The sequence below is a fragment of the Triticum dicoccoides genome, chromosome 4B (genome assembly GCF_002162155.2).
Source record: "Triticum dicoccoides isolate Atlit2015 ecotype Zavitan chromosome 4B, WEW_v2.0, whole genome shotgun sequence".
Classification (NCBI taxonomy): Eukaryota; Viridiplantae; Streptophyta; class Magnoliopsida; order Poales; family Poaceae; genus Triticum; species Triticum dicoccoides.
The window spans coordinates 186,942,824-186,963,113 of record NC_041387.1 but is presented as its reverse complement, the minus strand read 5'-3'; the positions used below and the strand labels follow the sequence as shown (position 1 = coordinate 186,963,113).

The 20,290-nt window shown below is 48.9% G+C and overlaps 1 pseudogene; it reads left to right on the top strand.

The window, feature by feature from the left end:
* LOC119292614 overlaps positions 1-20,290 on the top strand; it is a 163,553-nt pseudogene that overhangs the window by 64,864 nt on the left and 78,399 nt on the right.

The window sequence follows — 20,290 nt, the reverse complement described above, 5'->3', positions numbered from 1 at the left end:
TCGTTAATAGGCCGTATTTGATAACTCTATGAAAACAGCCCAACGGGTTTTTTTACATGAAAATGGCCCAACGTATTAACGGGCCACAAACGGGCCGATTGTAACCACGGGTTGAATTTGGCCCACAAGCAGAAAATGACAGTAACGGGTCGTAAGTAACTGAATGCTGGAAATGAGCCCAAGAATAAATGGGCCCTGAGAAGGCCGAAAGATAACATGGGCTGGAAACGGCCCAATGGAATAATGGGCCGTTAATGGGTATAAAGTGATACACTGTTCATTACGATCCAGTTTCACCACGGGCCGTTAATGGGCCAAGAGTTACAAAGGGCCTCATATGGGCCGAAAGACATCATGGGCCATACATGGGCCGAAAGTTAAAATGGGCTGGAATCATATTGGACGGCCCAGATGACGCTACTGGGCCTAATTCACATAGGTCGTAACGGGCCCAGGGTTAGCGGGCTATAAATGGGCTATATGCGAACAGGCTGTTAACAGGCTTTCCGTGGGCCGGCCTGCCACCTTTTGACCAAGTCAAACGGGCCGGCCTTTTCACAGGAATGGGCCTTTGTTGGGCTGTGCCACATGTAGACGTATCATAGGAGCCTTCAGTCCAATGAGTGGATGACATCAGTCCTAACAGTGAGCCGACACGTGTTTCGTCCAGTCAATGATCATTTTACACGTGGAAAATCCCCATTGGTCCGGGCTGTTAACGGTTTATTGGATCCAAAACCGGACCCAATAGCTTAAAGGCGTTCCATTATGGTGGATGCCACATGTCGGTCACCCTTGACGAAAGCACTTCTGTGACGCACGATTTATCGTCATGGAAGTGGACACTTCCGTGATGATAATTTTGGTAATGTCATGGAACACTTCTACTACAGCACAGGTTTGACTATCTTGATTCTATCATAAAATCATCATGGATGTACATGCATGACAAAAAATGCGACCTATTGTGACAAACACGTATCATCACGGAAGTGTATTCTTTTGTAGTGGTGAGTCGTGACGTATGTCACTAGGGAGAACCGCCTCTACTCCGTAAACCATGAAGAAAGGCGTGTAACCCATAGATCTGTTGGGGTGGTATTGATACTCCAAAGCACTGAGGGCACCTCTACTACCCAACAACTCGGTGCCCTCTGCAAAGGGACCATAAACCAGTGCTTGATACCTCTCAAGATTCCTTGATTAGCTCGTTCAACTTGACCATTAGACTGGGGTGAGCCACTGATGATACATCAAGCCGGATATGCTCTTGTTGACATAATTCTTTCATTGCCCCCTTAGACAAATTAGTACCATTATCAGTAATGATACTATGAGGATATCCAAAATGAAAGATCACCTTTTTGATGAATTGAATCGCCATGGCTGCATCACATTTGCTGACCGACTCAGCCTCAACCCACTTTGTAAACTTGTCAACTGCTACCAGGAGATGAGTCTTTTTATCCTTGGATCTTTTAAAAGGTCCAACCATATCAAACCCCCAGACTGCAAACGACCAAGTAATTGGAAGCATCCTCAATTCTTGAGCCGGCACGTGAGCTCGTCTTGAAATTTTTTGACAACCATCACACTTACTGACCAGATCTTCTGCATCAGCATGAGCTGTTAGCCAATAAAACCCATGACGAAAAGCTTTAGCCATGAGAGACTTAGAGCCAGCATGATGACCGCAATCTCCATCATGAGTCTCCCTTAGAATTTCACGGCCCTCCTCAGGAGAAACACATCGTTGAAACACTCCTGTAACACTGCATCTGTGTAGCTCACCATTGACAATAGTCATCGACTTAGACCTCCGGGTTATTTGCCTGGCCAAGGTTTCATTCTCAGGTAACACACCCCGGGACATATAAGTCAAATATGGAACAGTCCAATCAGGAATAACATGGAGAGCCGCCACCACTGTGCCTCTGGGTCAGGAACTGCCAAGTCCTCCTCTGTAGGCAACTTTACTGATGGTTTATGCAAAAACGTCAAGGAAAACATTAGGGGGACCGGCTTACGCTAAGACCCCAGCCGGCTTAACGCATCAGCTGCTTCATTTTTCCTTCGATCAACATGCTCCACTTGATATCCTTTGAAATGACCAGCAATAGCATCAACCTCTCGGCGATAAGCCACCATGACTGGATCCTTTGAATCACAAGTTCCTGACACTTGCCGAGCCACCAAATCTGAGTCGCCAAAGCACCTTACCCGGCTTAGATTCATCTCTTAAGCAATCCGAAGACCATGGAGTAAGGCTTCATACTCAGCTGCATTGTTAGTACAAGGGAACATCAACCTTAAAACATAACAAAATTTATCACCTCGTGGGGAAGTCAATATAACTCCAGCCCCCGAGCCTTCCAATTCCCTAGGCCATAAAAATAAATAGTCCAATATGTATTGTTCGGCTTATCCTCGGGCATCTGCAGCTCTGTCCAATCATTGATAAAGTCCACAAGCGCCTGAGATTTTATAGCCATACGAGGCACATACTTCAAGCCATGGGGTTCAAGCTCAATGGCCCACTTAGCTACCCGACCTGTGGCTTCTCTGTTTTGAATAATATCCCCCAAAGGAGAAGAACTAACAACAGAGATGGGATGACCAAGAAAATATTGCTTCAACTTGTGACTGGCCATGAACACGCCGTAAGCTAGTTTCTGCCAATGTGGGTATCTCTGCTTAGATTCAATGAGCACCTCACTGACAAAATAAACCGGCCTTTGAACCAGATACTCCTTGCCTGACTCCTTCCTTTCAACCACAACTGCCACACTGACAGCCCTATTGTTTGTAGCCACATATAACAGCAAGGGCTCCTTTTAATAGGAGCTGCAAGAACCGGCGGCTCTGCCAGCTGTTTCTTAAGTGCCTCAAACGCCTCATTAGTAGCATCGCTCCAGACAACGTCATCTGTCTTCTTCATCATTTGATACAAAGGGATAGCTGAGGGAGTTCCGGACTAGGGGGTGTCCGGATAGCCGAACTATCATCATCGGCCGGACTCCAAGACTATGAAGATACAAGATTGAAGACTTCGTCCCGTGTCCGGATGGGACTTTCCTTGGCGTGGAAGGCAAGCTTGGCGATACGGATATGTAGATCTCCTACCTTTGTAACCGACTCTGTGTAACCCTAGCCCTCTCCGGTGTCTATATAAACCGGATGGCCTTAGTCCATAGGACGAACAACAATCATACCATAGGCTAGCTTCTAGGGTTTAGCCTCCTTGATCTCGTGGTAGATCTACTCTTGTAACCCACATAATCAATATTAATCAAGCAGGACGTAGGGTTTTACCTCCATCAAGAGGGCCCAAACCTGGGTAAAAACATCGTGTCCCTCGTCTCCTGTTACCATCCGCCTAGACGCACAGTTCGGGACCCCTACCCGAGATCCGCCGGTTTTGACACCGACATTGGTGCTTTCATTGAGAGTTCCTCTGTGTCGTCACCGATAGGCTCGATGGCTTCTTCGATCATCAACAACGATGTAGTCCAGGGTGAGACCTTCCTCCCCGAACAGATCTTCGTATTCGGCGGCTTCGCACTGCGGTCCAATTTACTTAGCCAGCTGGAGCAGATCGAAGGCTACGCCCCTGGCCGTCAGGTCAGATTTGGAAGTTTGAACTTCACAGCCGACATCCGCGGGGACTTGATCCTTAACGGATTCGAGCCACAGTCGAGCGTGCCGTACTATCACGATGGGCATGATTTAGCTTTGCAGCCGGACAGTACCTTGGAGGCCGCACTCGAACCCGCTCCGATCTTCGACTCGGAGCCGGCTGCGCAGACCAAGGATGGATGGCTAGACACCACCTCGGGGGCTGCAACCTCTACGGAGATAGAGCCGAACACCGATCTTGTCCCCCATGAAGCTCGTGACTCCGAGGTGTCGGACTCCTTGCCGGACTCCGGACCTCCCGCGCCCCCTCCAGTCGAATCCGATTGGGCGCCAATCATGGAGTTCACCGCGGCGGACATCTTTCAACACTCACCTTTTGGCGACATCTTGAGTTCGCTAAAGTACCTCTCGTTATCAGGAGAGGCCTGGCCGGACTGCGGCCAGGACGGTTGGGATGCGGACGACGAAGAAATTCAGAGCCCACCCACCACCCACTTGGTAGCCACTGTCGACGACCTAACTGACATGCTAGATTACGACTCTGAGGACATCGACGGTATGGACGACGATGCCGGAGACGACCAAGAACCAGCGCCTAACGGGCACAGGAAAGCCACCCCATCCCACAATGTATGCATGGTGGACACACCAAAAGGAAGCGACAATGAGGAAAAACGGGACGTGGCGAAGGACAACTCCCCCAACAGACAAAAAAAGCGGCGACGCAAGCGCCGCCCGAAGACCGGCATCGACAAAAACGGTACCCATATGGACCCGGCCCTAGAGCAGGGCAAAGCAGTGGACGACGCACACGTCAACAAGCAGCCAGCCGGACATGAACCGGACAAGCAACCCATCCTCGGCGAAGATGATCTCACATCACCAGAGCATACGAATCTCCCTAACAGGCTCGTCGCCACTGTAAGAAGTTTGAAGAAGCAAAGGCGGAAGCTCAAAACAGCGGAAGACACACTCAGAATAAGATGGAGCAAAGTACTCAACACCGCAGATAAATATGGCACTAGTCACCAGACAAAGAGCTACCCGAAGCGCAAGTTGTTGCCCGAATTTGACGAGGAGGCCTTCGAGCCCCCGCAGTCAAAAAAGAAAGGGGCCGCCTGGCCGGATAGACGACCAGATGACAGGCCAAGAGCAACATGGGGCGCCACACACAAGTCGGCACATGATCAGCATAAAGATCTTCAAAAAAAGGATAACCCGACCAGGTCTATCTATGGGCCAAAAAAGAAGACTCGAGGAAGTAGCACAACCAGCCGAGCATTTGAAGACAACGGCACACCGAAATACAGGGGCGCCGCACACCCACTATGTTTTACCGACGAGGTACTGGATCATGGATTTCCAGCGGGATTTAAACCCATAAACATAGAGGCATATGACGGAACAACAGACCCCGGAGTCTGGATTGAGGATTATATCCTACACATACACATGGCAAGAGGAGACGATCTCCATGCCATAAAATACCTTCCCCTCAAGCTCAAAGGGCCGGCCCGGCATTGGCTTAAAAGCCTCCCAGAAAATATGATTGGGAGTTGGGAAGAGCTTGAGGATGCGTTTCGAGCAAATTTTCAGGGGACTTATGTCCGACCTCCGGATGCAGATGATTTAAGTCACATAACTCAACAGCCCAGAGAATCAGCACGCAAATTCTGGAACAGGTTCCTCACTAAAAAGAACCAAATAGTCGACTGTCCGGACGCTGAAGCCTTGGCAGCCTTCAAACACAACGTCCAAGATGAATGGCTCGCCAGACACCTCGGCCAGGAAAAACCAAGAACAATGGCCGCACTAACAAGTCTCATGACCCGCTTTTGCGCGGGGGAAGACAGCTGGTTGGCTAGATGCAGCACCAGCGACCCGAGTACATCCGAAATTAGGGATGGAAATGGGAAATCACGACGAAAAAAAGATCAGCGCTGGAACAAGGAGAATGGCCCAAATAGTACGGCGGTCAACGCCGGATTCAAAAGCTCTCGGCCGAACAACAAAACACTGCCCTTACAGGATAACAGTGACGAGTTATCCAACCTCAACAAGATTCTCGATAGACTGTGTCAAATACACGGTACCTCCGGGAAGCCTGGAAACCATACCCACAGAGATTGTTGGGTCTTCAAGCAGTCAGGCCGACTTAACGCCGAACACAAAGGGCTCGACACACCAAGTGACAGTGACGAAACCCAAAAGCAGCGCTCCGGAAAACAAAAGACATTCCCATTAGAAGTCAAAACAGTGAACTCACTTCACGTGATAACACGCAGCACGGCCCCTGCTATACCAGGACACCGTCCGCAGACTGGGGATAGAACCCACCAAAATTCGTTATAGCAGCACTTCCTTCAAAGGAGTGACGCCAGGCCTTTTTAGCCAATTTTACAGGGTCTGTACCACTAGGGGTCGTGTTCGGTTCATCCGACAACCTCCGTCGCGAAAAGCTCACCCTCTATCGCCCCATTTAGTAGTAGCCCTTAAGCACTACTGGGGCGTGCAGCTTTCATGCGCTTCCATGCAATACCGCATTACGCGTCTCTTACGCTTAAAAATGCCCGGTCCACGTGGCATATTCTTAAAACTCTAGGTGTCTCTCGACCACGGAGAATGTGCGGCTGCCTAGACAGCCACACATTATTCCGACCTTGCAGGTCAAAGCCCCTAAAAACAAGTCATTTAGACCTCGGACATGGTTAGACAAGTCCGGCAAGGGGCTTCCCAGCCGCATACCCCTTTTTTTAGGGGGCCGCGCGCATAAATGATGAAAGCCAATAAAGCTCAACTTTCTTCATCTTCCAAATTATACTTTATTTTGATACACTTTTTGCACGATATTTCTTAGAAACTAAGTCCTTCTCTTTTACAGATGAAGCACGTGCTACACCCGTCTAGGATACAGCACAACAGAGACACAGGCGCAGACGTGCAGTAGGGACCCATTGCAAGGATTCTTTTCAGATTAAGACCCTGCGTAAACCTTTCTCACTGTCTCTTGTTGATACACATCCCCCGGTTTCCCACCAGAGCCGAGGAGGAGGCTGGCGTTTTGGCATCGGCCGCGTCAGAAGTTCCCTCCTGTACCTGGACACTAGGGGCTTAGGGCTTTATTCTGCCCGATATCATAAAGACCGAACACCTCAGGGAGTGTTCGGCGTCTCGAATTAGGCCTTATATGCATCAGCTCCAAATAATGTCTTTGGTCAAATGTTGGGTTTGCCCGGCTCCTATGTTTTGCTGCCTTACGTTCCGTATCATCGGCTAACGCGGCACCAGGAGAACTACTGCGATTGTGCCCCGGTTCGGCCAGGAGAGCACCTCAGTAGAGAAAGCCGAAAACTGATTGTCATGATATAGCGAGAGACTGGTCAACCACTCGATCGACCATTGGAATGTTTAGAATTCCTCCGCTTTGACGAAGGACCGCTTCCCGGTCAGGCACATACGCGCCCCAAGTTTGGAGAAGTGCGGTGCCATCAGGGGCTATATAGTAGCCCCACATTCGAGCTCCTATGGCTAAGTGAAAGTGATAAAGCATTATAGTCTGGTTGCCTAGTTTGCTATGCTATCACCTCCTTAAAAGGACCAAGACGTTGGATTAAGTGTGAAAAAGCGTTTTTCTTTTTGCAAACACCCCCGCACCATGTGCGTGGGGGCTGAAGCCAAAGACTGCCATCTTTCAGATTATACATACATATACGGCCGCATAGGAGATAGTTCAATACTTGAACACACAAGTATAAAAAGTCATTACATTATAAACATGATCTTAGAAATCATACATGCCATTCAAACATAACATCTTTCGAGCACTACGACTCTATTATACGAGCGCCCTGCAGGACTTCCTCAAAGTAATGCTCGATGGGGAATCGGCTTTTGTCCGAACCCCAGGATGCAACAGCGGTGGCATCCATCTCCGCCCATTATGTTTTACCACGGGCGAGAGCCATCCGCGCACCTTCTATGCATGCCGACCGCTTCATCGCCTTAATATGCGGCACTGCCCCAAGGAATTGCTGCAACAAGCCAAAATAACTCTTCGGCTTGGGGCTTTTTGGCCACAGATGAGTTACCACATCCGTCATGGCCAGTCCGGACAATCTATTCAGCTCAGCCCACTCAACCAGCCGATCACTCAACGGAAGTGGACGCTCCGGACTATGGAATTGAGACCAGAAAAGCTCTTCCATTTCATGATCCTCCTGGCTTCGAAAGTGCACGACTGCGTCTGCCGCACTCGCCGCCAAGTCCAGATAAGGATCCTCCGCACCGTACAATCGGCCCAGCTGAGTATACTTCGGATCCGTGAACTTCCTACGCAGCATAAAGGGCTTTCCAACCACAATGTCTCCGACCTTACGCAGTTCCTCCTTCATAGCCCGCATCGCACTACGGGCATCCTTGGCTTCGGCATTGGCCTTCTTCAGGTTCTCTTGCTCCGCTTGGCGTTCTCCTTCAAGAACCTCCAGGCGGTCGGTAGCAACTTTTAATTTCATGGCCATTTCGGCCATCTCCTCCCTGCTTCGGCAATGAGCAGCCTTCTCGGCTTCTAGCTCTTCCGCTGCCTTCAAGGCAGCCGCCTCGCTTTTTCTGGCTTGCTCCTTGGCCCGAGCAAGTTCTGCTCAAAGGTCTTCCACAGCAGCAGCACCATCTACATCAAGCATACAACTTGTAAGGAATGGGCATCAGCTCCCTTACTAAGCGACCGCGGCGCAATCACATACCTTGTGACTCATCAAGTCGTTTATTGACCAGCGAGATGTCCGCATCTGCAGCGTCGAGTTGCTTCTTCAGCTCGGCGAATCCATCCGTCCGGCTGACCACCGAACGTTCCGCCACCTGCATAGGAAAGGTGACAGTTAATAACTGAGATTATGATCCTAGGCACGCTGCCGTTTTCGACAGCATACCAAGTCTCAGGGGCTACTATACAGGGCGCACTTCATGTGCAAAATTGTCAACAGGTATGTCATTTTTTGCGTACCTCAAATCCCATCAGTAAACTTCCGACGGCCTTATACAACCCGCTTTTGGCGGACGAGATCCTCTCAATCACATTACCCATTAATGTGCGGTGATCTTCTGAGATGGACGCCCTATTAAGCAAATCCTGCAGCTCCACCGGCCGTACTCCAATGGGTGCCGAACTCTCCGGCCCCGCCGGACTCGGGGAGACCCTCCGCGACGACACCTTAGGGTCGTCCGCCCCGTGTGATGGGGTGGCAGATGGAGGCGTTTCGCTCTCCATCATCTCCGAACGAAGGTCTCCCGAAGATGAGTTGTGCTGAGATGGGCTGAGATCCGAACTACAAGGTAAAAACTTCGATTACCTTTAGACATTAAGCAGGGGTGTCTAGTAATTATAAAATCCCCCTTTTTACTTATGGCTCGTTAGAGGGCTGATTCCTCCGAGGAGATAGTACGGCCGGGGCGCTTTCTGGCGCAGGACCTTCCGGTACAGATTTCTTTCCCCGCTTTGAGGCCTTGGCCTCCGGGTCTTCGGAAGCGTTCTGCTTCTCCCCCTGGAAGGAGGGACTCTCGATTCCTACCTTATTAAACGCCTCCTTGGCAGAGGTGACAGTTTCCCCGTGCCCCCTTCACCCTCATTTGAAGGTGCAACCTCCAACATTTTAATTAACATGGGATCCTGCGTGGTCTCAGGGAGGGGGGCCGGACACCGTATCAGTTTTGCTTGCGCTATCCACTCCTGTCCAGGGATAGCTGGTTAAAAGGCAAGCTCACGCTAAATAAATGGATGGTGTATCCGGACACAGGGCTACTTACTTGAGTATCCGGGCGATTGCAGCTTAGGCCAGCGTCCTCGGTCAATTTCGGATGCGTCTCTTGCGATCCGAAGAACAGTTTATACATCTCCATGGGAGTCAAACCCATGAAGTGTTGAAGAGCTCGCGGCCCCTCCGGATTAAATTCCCACAAGCGGAGGGGGCGACATTTGCAGGGCAGTAGGCGCCGGATCAACATGACCTGCACCACTGCGACCAGATTGATCTCCCTTTCTTGGAGGACTCGAATCCGGTCCTGCAACAGGGGGACGTCTTTGGGCGACCCCCAGTCACGCCCCTTGTTGACCCATGACGTCAGCTGCTGTGGAGGGCCCGAGCGAAAGACGAGCGGCGGCTTCTGCCTGCTGCCCCGGGGAGCGGTGATATAAAACCACTCCTGTTGCCACAAGCCGAGCTCCTCTTGGAAAGAGCCCTTGGGCCATGGAGCTTCGGCCCTCTTGCTTATAACCGCCCCGCCGCACTCTGCCTGACACCCCTCAATCATCTTCGGCTCCACGTTGAAGGTTTTGAGCCATAAGCCGAAGTGAGGGGTAGTGCGGAGGAAGGCTTCACAAACGACAATGAATGATGAGATATGGAGGATGGACTCCGGAGCCAGGTCGTGGAATTCCAGCCCATAGTAAAACATGAGCCCCCTCATGAAGGGATCCGTCGGGAAGCCTAAACCCCGACGGAAGTGAGACATGAACACGACGATCTCGCTGGGCTCGGGAGTTGGGATAACTTGCCCTCGGGCAGGCAGCCTATGCGAAACCTCGTAGGTTAAATACCTGGCATCTCTCAGCTTTAGCACGTCCTCCTCCGTGACAGAGGAGGGCATCCACCGGCCTAGTAGATCAGGACCAGACATTGTCGAGGATCGAAGGTACCTGAATTCGGAGCCCTGGGTGTTGGAACTCAGGGAGAGGGGCGGATTCGATAGAAGATTGAATAGAAAGAACGGGCCTTGGTCTCATTATAAAGAGGAAGAATACCAAGAGCCGTCCCCATGACCGTTTGGAACCCACCTTCGATGGAGGGGGCGTGGCAACGGGCGCGGTTGGGTTACCCATGTCCGTATTGATGGGAATCCCGGAATAAGGGGAACACGATCTCTGCTTCGACAGGACGTGCCAAGGAAACCGCTTCGCTAAACGCGCTGAAGTGGTACAATAAAAACGTTTCAAATGAAGGCTTGGTTGTGGTGTGACATCACGCCACGGAATACGTCAGCAGATTGAACTTGTGTGAATATTATTCTCTCTACGGTGGTATGTGGAATTTATTTTGCAGAGCCGGACACTATCCTGGTGTTCATGATCTTCTATAAATTATTCGGAGGAGGAACCCGCCTTGCAATGCCGAAGACAATATGCGCGCCGTACTCGTCGTCATTGAAGCCTGGTTCAGGGGCTACTGAGGGAGTTCCGGACTAGGGGGTGTCCGGATAGCCGAACCATCATCATCGGCCGGACTCCAAGACTATGAAGATACAAGATTGAAGACTTCGTCCCGTGTCCGGATGGGACTTTCCTTGGCGTGGAAGGCAAGCTTGGCGATACGGATATGTAGATCTCCTACCTTTGTAACCGACTCTGTGTAACCCTAGCCCTCTCCGGTGTCTATATAAACCGGATGGCCTTAGTCCATAGGACGAACAACAATCATACCATAGGCTAGCTTCTAGGGTTTAGCCTCCTTGATCTCATGGTAGATCTACTCTTGTAACCCACATCATCAATATTAATCAAGCAGGACGTAGGGTTTTACCTCCATCAAGAGGGCCCGAACCTGGGTAAAAACATCGTGTCCCTCGTCTCATGTTGCCATCCGCCTAGACGCACAGTTCGGGACCCCCTACCCGAGATCCGCCGGTTTTGACACCGACAATAGCCTTCTCTCCTAGGTGGCTTAAAAACCGGCTCAAAGCCGCAATATGACCTGCCAAGCATTGGACGTCATTGATTCATGCCGACTTAGCCAAAGAAGTGATAGCCTTGATCTTCTCTGGGTTATCTTCAATGCCCCTCTCAGAAACTAGGAAACCCAATAATTTGCCCGCTGGCATGCCAAAAACACACTTGGCCGGGTTAAGCTTCATTTTAGACCCAGAGATTGTCAAAGGTCTCTTTCAGATCATCTATCAAGGTCTCCTTCTTCCTGGATTTCACAACAATATCATCCACATAAGCGTGAACATTATGCCCAATCTGGCCATGGAGACAATTCTGAACACACCGTTGGTAAGTCGCCTGGGCACTCTTGAGCCCAAAAGGCATAGACACATAGCAGAAGGCTCCATAGGGAGTGATGAAAGTTGTCTTCTCTTGGTCCTTAACTGCCATCTTGATATGATGATAACCCGAATAAGCATCCAAAAAGCTCAAACGCTCACAACCCGCCGTAGCATCAATAATTTGATCAATACAAGTGAGAGCAGAAGGATCAGCTGAATGGGCCTTGTTATGGTCTGTATAATCCACACATACGCCAACTTCCATTTTTATTAAGTACCAGCACCGGGTTAGCCGCCACTTAGGATGAAAAACTTCAATGATGAATCCTGCCGCCAAGAGCCGAGCCACCTCTTCACCAATTGCCTTGCGCTCTTCCTCATTAAAACGACGAAGAAACTGCTTGACCGGCTTAAACTTGGGATCCACATTAAGACTGTGCTCAGAAAGTTCCCTCGGTACACCTGCATGTCAAAAGGCTTCCATGCAAAGATGTCCCGGTTCTCAAGGATGAACTCGATGAATGCGCTTTCCTATTTTGCATCCATATTAGCACTGATGCTGAACTATTTGGATGAGTTGCCAGGTACAAAATCAACCAGCTTAGTGTCATCTGTCGACTTAAACTTCAACATGGTGTCATTTTCTGTAGTTAGCTTCTTCAAAGGGGTCATATCTGCTGGGTCAACATTGTCCTTATAAAACTTAAACTCCTCAGTGGCATAGGCCGACTCCGCATAAGCAGCATCACCCTCTTCATAATACAGAGCAATTCTCCTATTCCCATGCACTGTGATGGTGCCCTTATGACCCAGCATCTTAAGCTGCAAATAAAAATAACACGGCCACACCATAAACTTGGCGTAAGCCGGCCGCCCAAACAAAGCATGATACAGGTTTTTGATCTTAACCCCCTCAAATGTCAATTTTTCGGCTCTGGAATCATGGTCATCTCCGAAAGCTACCTCCAGTGTTATCTTACCCACTGGATATGCCGACTTACCAGGCACCACCCCATGAAAAATAGTAGAAGACGCCTTAAGATCTTTGTCAATCAAATTCATACGACAAAAAGTCTCATAGTAAAGGATATTGATACCGCTGCCCCCATCCATGAGCACCTTCGTAAGCTTATATCCTCCTACCTGTGGAGCAACCACCAATGCCAAATAACCTGGATTGTCAACCCGGGGCGGGTGATCCTCACGGCTCCATAGAATAGGCTGCTCAGACCACCTTAAATAACGAGACACCGCCGGCTTAACAGAGTTCACCGCATGCTTATGGATTTTCTGATCTCGCTTGCACAGGCTTGTGGTGAACACATGATACTGACCACCATTCAGCTGCTTTGGATTACTCTAATAACTAGACTGCTACTGCTGATTCCCTTGGCCAGATTGCTAATTAAAACCACCATGATTACCTTGGCCTTGAAAGCCAGAGCTTGAGCCGCCACCTCCAAAGCCAGGTCCATGAGAGCCGGAACTTGAACCGCCGTGCGGGCCATGATTGTTCTGAAAAAAGTTAGAGTTTCTATACTCCCTCATGATGAATCAATCCTTCCACAAATGACTGGTCGGCTTATCCTGGGTCCCGTGTTTCAGACAAGGCTGATTCATCATGGCTTCAAGGTTGAACTTTGGCCCTCCAAACCGGGGTGCTTGTGCTTTCCCCTTATGTCATTGGTTATTACTCTGTGTGTTGTTGTTAGCCACAAAGTCTAAACCGCCGTCTGCCTTACGTTTACCATTACCACCTTGACCCATCGTGTTATGATGTCCCTTTGCATTGCCACCCTTCTTCCCCCTGCCAGCCTTCTCCTCATGAGACTCAGGATCTTTAGTGCTATCAAAGTCGGCATACTTGATGAGAGCTACCATGAGCTCCCCCATATCATTGCAATTACGCTTAAGCCACCCGAATTTCTGCTTAAGGGGAAGGAAGCGACAATTCTTCTCTAACATCAGGATTGCCGAATCGGCGTTGATACTGTCCGATGAGTGTATAACATCTGAAATCCGGCACACCCAATTGGTTGTTGACTCACCCTCACCTTGGACGCAAGAATCCAAATCCAGAATCGACATAGGCTGCTTGCACGTGTCTTTAAAATTTTGAATAAATCGCCTTCTCAACTCTGCCCATGATCCAAAGGAGTTAGCGGGCATGCTTTTCAACCAAGTACGAGCCGGCACTAAACATGGCACACCCAAGGTTCTAGAGGTCACTCCTGCCTCCATCGATGCTGATGGATAAACCGGAGATTGTTGTTGAGCCGCCAATTGAGCCGCCAGCTCCGCCTCACGTCGTGCCCTGCCCTGGTCCACCAAAGCCTGAGCATCATTACCAGCATGGTCAGGCCTATGAGGCTGATTGCGATGCCGCTCACTGCTTGACACAGCTGCTTCATCAATGTGCTTGCTATAACTCCGGCTTGGACGAGGTGTTGAATGGATACAATTGCGACTATATGCATAAGCCACCTGCTGAACCACAGGTGCCTGAAGAAGTTCTCTGGCTCTCTGTATTTCCATCACCGCCGGTGACTCATCCTGAACCTAGAGAGCCGCCAGTCGAGTAGCCGCACCTATCATGTTATCCAAAGGGTTAGAAAAATGACCTGGGGGCGTCGGAACGTGATGAGGAGGCGTCAAGTTCAAACGTGGGGGGTCTGCAACATGAGGTTGAACCCGGCACCTCAATGGCCCGATCCACTCTAGGAGGGTTACTGGTTCCTACCCCAGGCGTGTTGAAAAGGTTCATCGCATCGTAAGTCACGGGTAACCGACTCAGATGCCTTCTGTTAAAAACAACGTTTGATGCGTCCCGGTCTAAGATTAAGCGGAAGCTCTCTACTTGTAGTCGTTCTGCCTCCCTCCGCAAGGTGGCTCACTCTGTTGCCATCCGGGCGTTCTCCGCGTTCAGACCCTCCTTAGCCTGGGCTATCTCATCGCGTAACGTTGCAATGTCTGCATTATGTTGAGTTTGGTTCGTCGGGTTTACCTCCGCCGTTAACAATGTCGCTAGGGCATCCAATATATCATATAAAACTTGAGCCGGCGGGCGCGCAGGGCCTTCAGCTTCAGCTGCCATTGCCATTGCTGACCCGGAGTTCATTGCTGCTGCAGTTGAAGAATTCTGCCTCGGCTATGTACCTGCCATGAAGATTACAACCTGGTGTGGCGGCTCATAGGGGTCCAGAATACTATTACCATCGGAACAGCCCCCAAGCCCACCATCCTGAACCTGATAGATAGAATCGATCTCACCAGTTGAAGACTTGTCGCCTGAGTAGATGACCATCTCACCACCGGATTCAGATCCTCCTTCCAGTTCTGCTCCTTGAACAAAGCCAACAAAGACATGCTTTAGGGCGGCTTGAACCTTGGCGGGTCGCCCACGCTGAGCCGTCTCGACAATGTCAGTGCAGATGTCCGGCTCAGCTTCCGACTTACCAATCTTGCCAATGAAGACGTGGATTCCGCCAAAGGGGACCCGGTACCCATACTCGATTGAGCCGGCCTCAGGGCCCCAGCCTGCGTCGTCGATGTAGAGCTTGTCGCGATGACTCTTAGTCATCTGGCCCACAGTGTATCCCTTGAGCCATGCGAAGCTGCCCTTCAAGAACTCGAAACCACCATGCGCTGGCCCCACAGTGGGTGCCAACTTTCATGGAATTGTCACGGCAGATGCCCTAGCATAAGGACTTAGGTGTGGAGCCATTGCAATGTAGTTAGCTTGAAGGGGTTAAATGGGACAAGGTACATAGAGAGTTTATACTAGTTCAGCCCCTCGTGGTGGAGGTAAAGGCCTACTCCAGTTTAGGGTTTTATTGCTTGGGTTTTGATTACCAGGGAGCGAATATGCTTGACCTAGTTCTTGATCTCTTCTTTCTTGCCCTAAACCGCCATCGGTTCACCCCTTTATATACACAGGCTGATGCCCAGCGGCTTACAGAGTCCCAGCCGGCCCATACACAACGTGTCCAGCCTGGTGACAGAACTACACTTTCCTTAGCATACAAGTTAACATATGGCGGTTTACGCCCGTGGGCCTCAAGTTTCCTCCGGGTCTTGGGCCTTCAGTAAGCTTGCTTCATGAACCGCCATCTTCAACATCTTCATGGGCCTTCTTGTTATGAACCGCAAGTGGTATGACCCGACCCCTCCTAGGCGGATCATACCCAATAGTTATATCCCCAACAGTTGGTATGATTGTATATTTTATTTACGGTGCTGTCCTACGATGCCGTCCATCTTGCACAAACATGAGGGGCCCCCGCTGTAAGGTGTTGCAATATGTTCATGGTTTGCTTGTTTTCGGTGTTGCGGGGGTGACAGCAGCCTAAACGTGGATAAGTGGGTTATGGCGTATCGGATAAAGAGGACTTGATACTTAATGCTATGGTTGGGTTTCACGACCTTAATGATATTTAGTAGTTGTGGATGCTTGCTAGGGGTCCAATCATAAGTGCATATGATCCAAGTAGAGAAAGTATGTTAGCTCATGCCTCTCCCTCATATAAAATTACAAGAATGATTACCGGTACTTGTTATCGATTGTCTAGGGACAAATGACTTTCTTGTTGACAAAAGCTATACACTTTTACTCTCTTGAAATTCATTCATAGTTTTATTCTCGCAAAGTACTCATAGTTTTATTCTTACAAAATAGTTTCATACTTGTTGTAGGTAAAGCAAACGTCAAGTGTACGTAGAGTTGTATCGGTGGTCGATAGAACTTGAGGGAATATTTGTTCTACCTTTAGCTCCTCGTTGGGTTAGACACTCTTAGTTATCAAAGAAGGCTACAAACGATCCCCTATACTTGTGGGTTATCACATATCTATTATATTTGATGCAGGCAGGCATAGTAGGAGGCCCATATGGCAGGCATGGTGGTGAGTATTTGACAAAAAACTACCACATTAGGGGTTAAAAACTACCACATTAGGGGTTACCGTCCCACAGAACTACCACTTTCAAAAAAGTGGCTGATAACTACCAAAAATTTCAAATTTTGTGGAAAAAACTACCAAGTCGTGTTGATCGTTGTTTTAGCCAGTTTAACCACTTTCCTGACATGGCTGGCCCACATGGTAGGCCGACGCGTGCCCTAACAGCTAACGGCGCCCTACTCACGGTTGTTAGTGCCCCGGCCCGGTCGGAACCAGCCAGGGCCAGGTCAAAATGACCAACTGACCGGCCGAAACACATCTCTCTCCCCCGGGCTCTCTACTCTCTATCCCTAGGCGGCGGTGCTAATGGCGGCTATGGATCCAAACTCTGGAGGCAATTCGTTTGGCGGCCAACCTCCTGACATTGTTGGGGGCCGCGGTGACCTATCAGAGGTCGATACCTGGCTAGGCAGCTCTACCTTTGCGGTGCAACAGCCTGGATTTGAGCCATCCCAGGAGTTGATGGTGGCTCCACCACCGTTGACGACGAGAAGTGCACCCCGCGGCCGGCGCAAGCTTCCTCGTGCGAGAGGCGGCATGTACAACATCTCTTCTTCTTTTTCAGTTTTATTGACATTGGTAATTATGATGTATTTTATGTCAATTTCCCAGAATGTATGATAATAGAATAATTGCAAATTGTTAGGAAGTTTAACATTGTGCATTATTTATAATAATTCATTCAATCTTGTCTAGTATTGATGAACCAAAATGGGGAATTCGGTTCCATTTCCAAGCCAGAGATTTCGTGGTTAGAAATATGTATCGGTCAGACATATCATTTGGGACTCTGGTATCTCTCATTCGGAGTGAGGGTTGCTGCTCTGATGATTATATGTACTATGTTAGTGATGATCATAAAGGAATAGAAGGCTTAGAGAAAATATCTTCTAAAGATGATGTGCAGCAGATGTTGCTCCACTCTCTAAATGAAAAGATTGTGAACATAAGACTTGTGAGAGAAAAATGAGCCATGTAATGCAGATGAAAACAGATATTATTATTTTGTTGTTCATTGCATTAGCACACAACAAAGTTGTACTAAGTTGGTGGATACAAGCATGGACAGAAAGGAAGAGCTTAAGAAAAGTATTCTTCAGAGAGAAGCTGACCTCAATCATTTTGAAGGTGACACTGATGTGTCAGAATTTCTGTCTGATTCAGATGGCAACAATGTGGAACTGCAAGCAGTTTCTTCCTCTCATGATGAATATAGACCAATGGCGCAGAAACTGAAGCCAGTGAGAAATCCTGGTCCAACAATTAGATCATACAATGAGGTTGAGAAAATGGAAAAACCAGATTGGTTGCCTGAAGCTGAGAAAAATGTTTTCCTGGTGATTATGGCATTAGTGATGAAGAAGATGAGCCTGAAGGATCCTATAAACTACCAAGTGGTAGGAAGATAGGGAATATGAAGTTGAAGGAAAGGGTATGGTTTGATCCCAAACTACCAGACCCAGAAGTACAGTTTTGTAAGGGATTGTGCTTCACCAGTGTTTATGAGTACAGAGATGCACTTAGGGATTTTCACATTAGGACATTGAGGAACTTCCAATATCATAGAAATGCCCCAGATAGGATTATTGTTTGGTGCTCAGAGAGAACACATGGATGTGACTTTTATATCATTGCCTCTAAGATAGCTCATGAGAAAACTTTATGCATCAAGAAGTGTGATATTATGCACACTTGTGGAGCATGTGAAGAGTCCACAAAGGTCACTACAAAGTGGTTGTCCAGATCAGTACAGGAAGCATTGAGAGAAGACATTAGATCTCCTATGGATGCATTAATTAAAAAGACAAAGACCAAGTTTTCAGTGGATGTGTCAAGGAGTGTGGCATATAGGGCAAGGAGGAAGGATGTTGATGTGGTGCAAGGTGACCACAAGCAGCAGTTCTTGAGGTTAAGAGATTATCTTCAAGCTGTTCTTGATACAAACCCTGGGAGCGGGTGTATAGTGACAACATTTGAAGATCCAGAAAACCCAGCACCTACTCCTAGATTCAAGTATCTTTTCTACTGTTTAGCAGCTTCAAAGGAAGGTTTCCTTAATGGTTGTAGACCATTTATAGGTAATTTTTGAAGATTTAACCATTCTTAATTAGTGGTTTCCTAGAAGTTCTATGATGTAGCTAATTTTTTACTTAATCCAGGTCTTGATGGATGCTTCATCAAGTTAACCACTGGACATCAAATACTTGCAGCCCACAAGAAGGGATGGCAACAACAACATCTACCCCATAGCTTTTGGTGTGGTTAACAAGGAAGATGGAGACAGTTGAACTTGGTTTTTAACTCAGTTGAGATGTTCCATTGGTAGTGGCAACAAATTTGGAACATACACCATCATATCTGACAGGCAAAAGGTTAGTGTCTTATGCACAAATATGTTTGATCAATGTGGTTTTAGTACCTGTTGGAATTATTTAAGTTTGATCATGTGCATTACTAATTTGTTAATGTATAGGGCTTGCTTAAGGCAATAAATGAGGTATTCCCTGATTCACCTCAAAGGTATTGTCTTAGGCACATATATGCAAATTTCCAATTAGTTGGATTTAGAGGGCAGGAACTAAAGAAATGTGTTGACAAGGCCAGCTACTCCTACACAAAACATGGTCAAGAAGTAGGGATGGCAGATTTGAAAGCACAACGTGATGAAGCTTGGAAATGACTCAAAAAGATTGATGCTTCTTGAGGGAGTCTTGGATTAGAAGGTGTCCGGATAGCCGGACTACCATCATCAGCTGAACTATCATCGGCCGGACTATCATCATCGACCGGACTCCAAGACTATGAAGATACAAGATTGAAGACTTCGCCCCGTGTCCGGATGGGACTTTCCTTGGCGTGGAAGGGAAGCTTGGCGATACGGATATGTAGATCTCCTACCATTGTTACTGACTCTATGTAACCCTAGCCCTCTCCGGTGTCTATATAAACCGGATGGCTCTAGTCCGTAGGACACAACAACAACAACCCTTACAATCAAACCATAGGCTAGCTTCTAGAGTTTAGCCTCCTTGATCTCGTGGTAGATCCACTCTTGTAAACATCCACAATATCAATATCAATCAAGCAGGACATAGGGTTTTACCTCCATCAAGAGGGCCCGAACCTGGGTAAAACATCGTGTCCCTCGTCTCCTGTTACCATCCGCCTAGACGCACAGTTCGGGACCCCCTACCCGAGATCCGCCGGTTTTGACACCGACATTGGTGCTTTCATTGAGAGTTCCTCTGTGTCGTCACCGATAGGCTTGATGGCCTCTTCAATCGACAACGACGCAGTCCTGGGTGAGACTTTTCTCCCCGGACAGATCTTCGTATTCGGCGGCTTCGCACTGCGGGCCAACTCGCTTGGCCATCTGGAGCAGATCAAAAGCTACGCCCCTGGCCGTCAGGTCAGGTTTGGAAGCCTAAACTTCACGGCCGATATCCGCGGGGACTTGATCTTCGATGGATCCGAGCCACAGCCGAGCGTGCCGCGCTGTCACGATGGGCACGACCTAACTCTGCCGCCGGACAGCACCTTGGAGGCCGCACATGAATCCGCTCCGACCCATAGTCCGGAGCCGATCGCTCAGATCGAGGATGGATGGCTGGACACCGCCTCGGGAGCTGCAACTTCTACGGCGATGGAGCCAAACACTTACC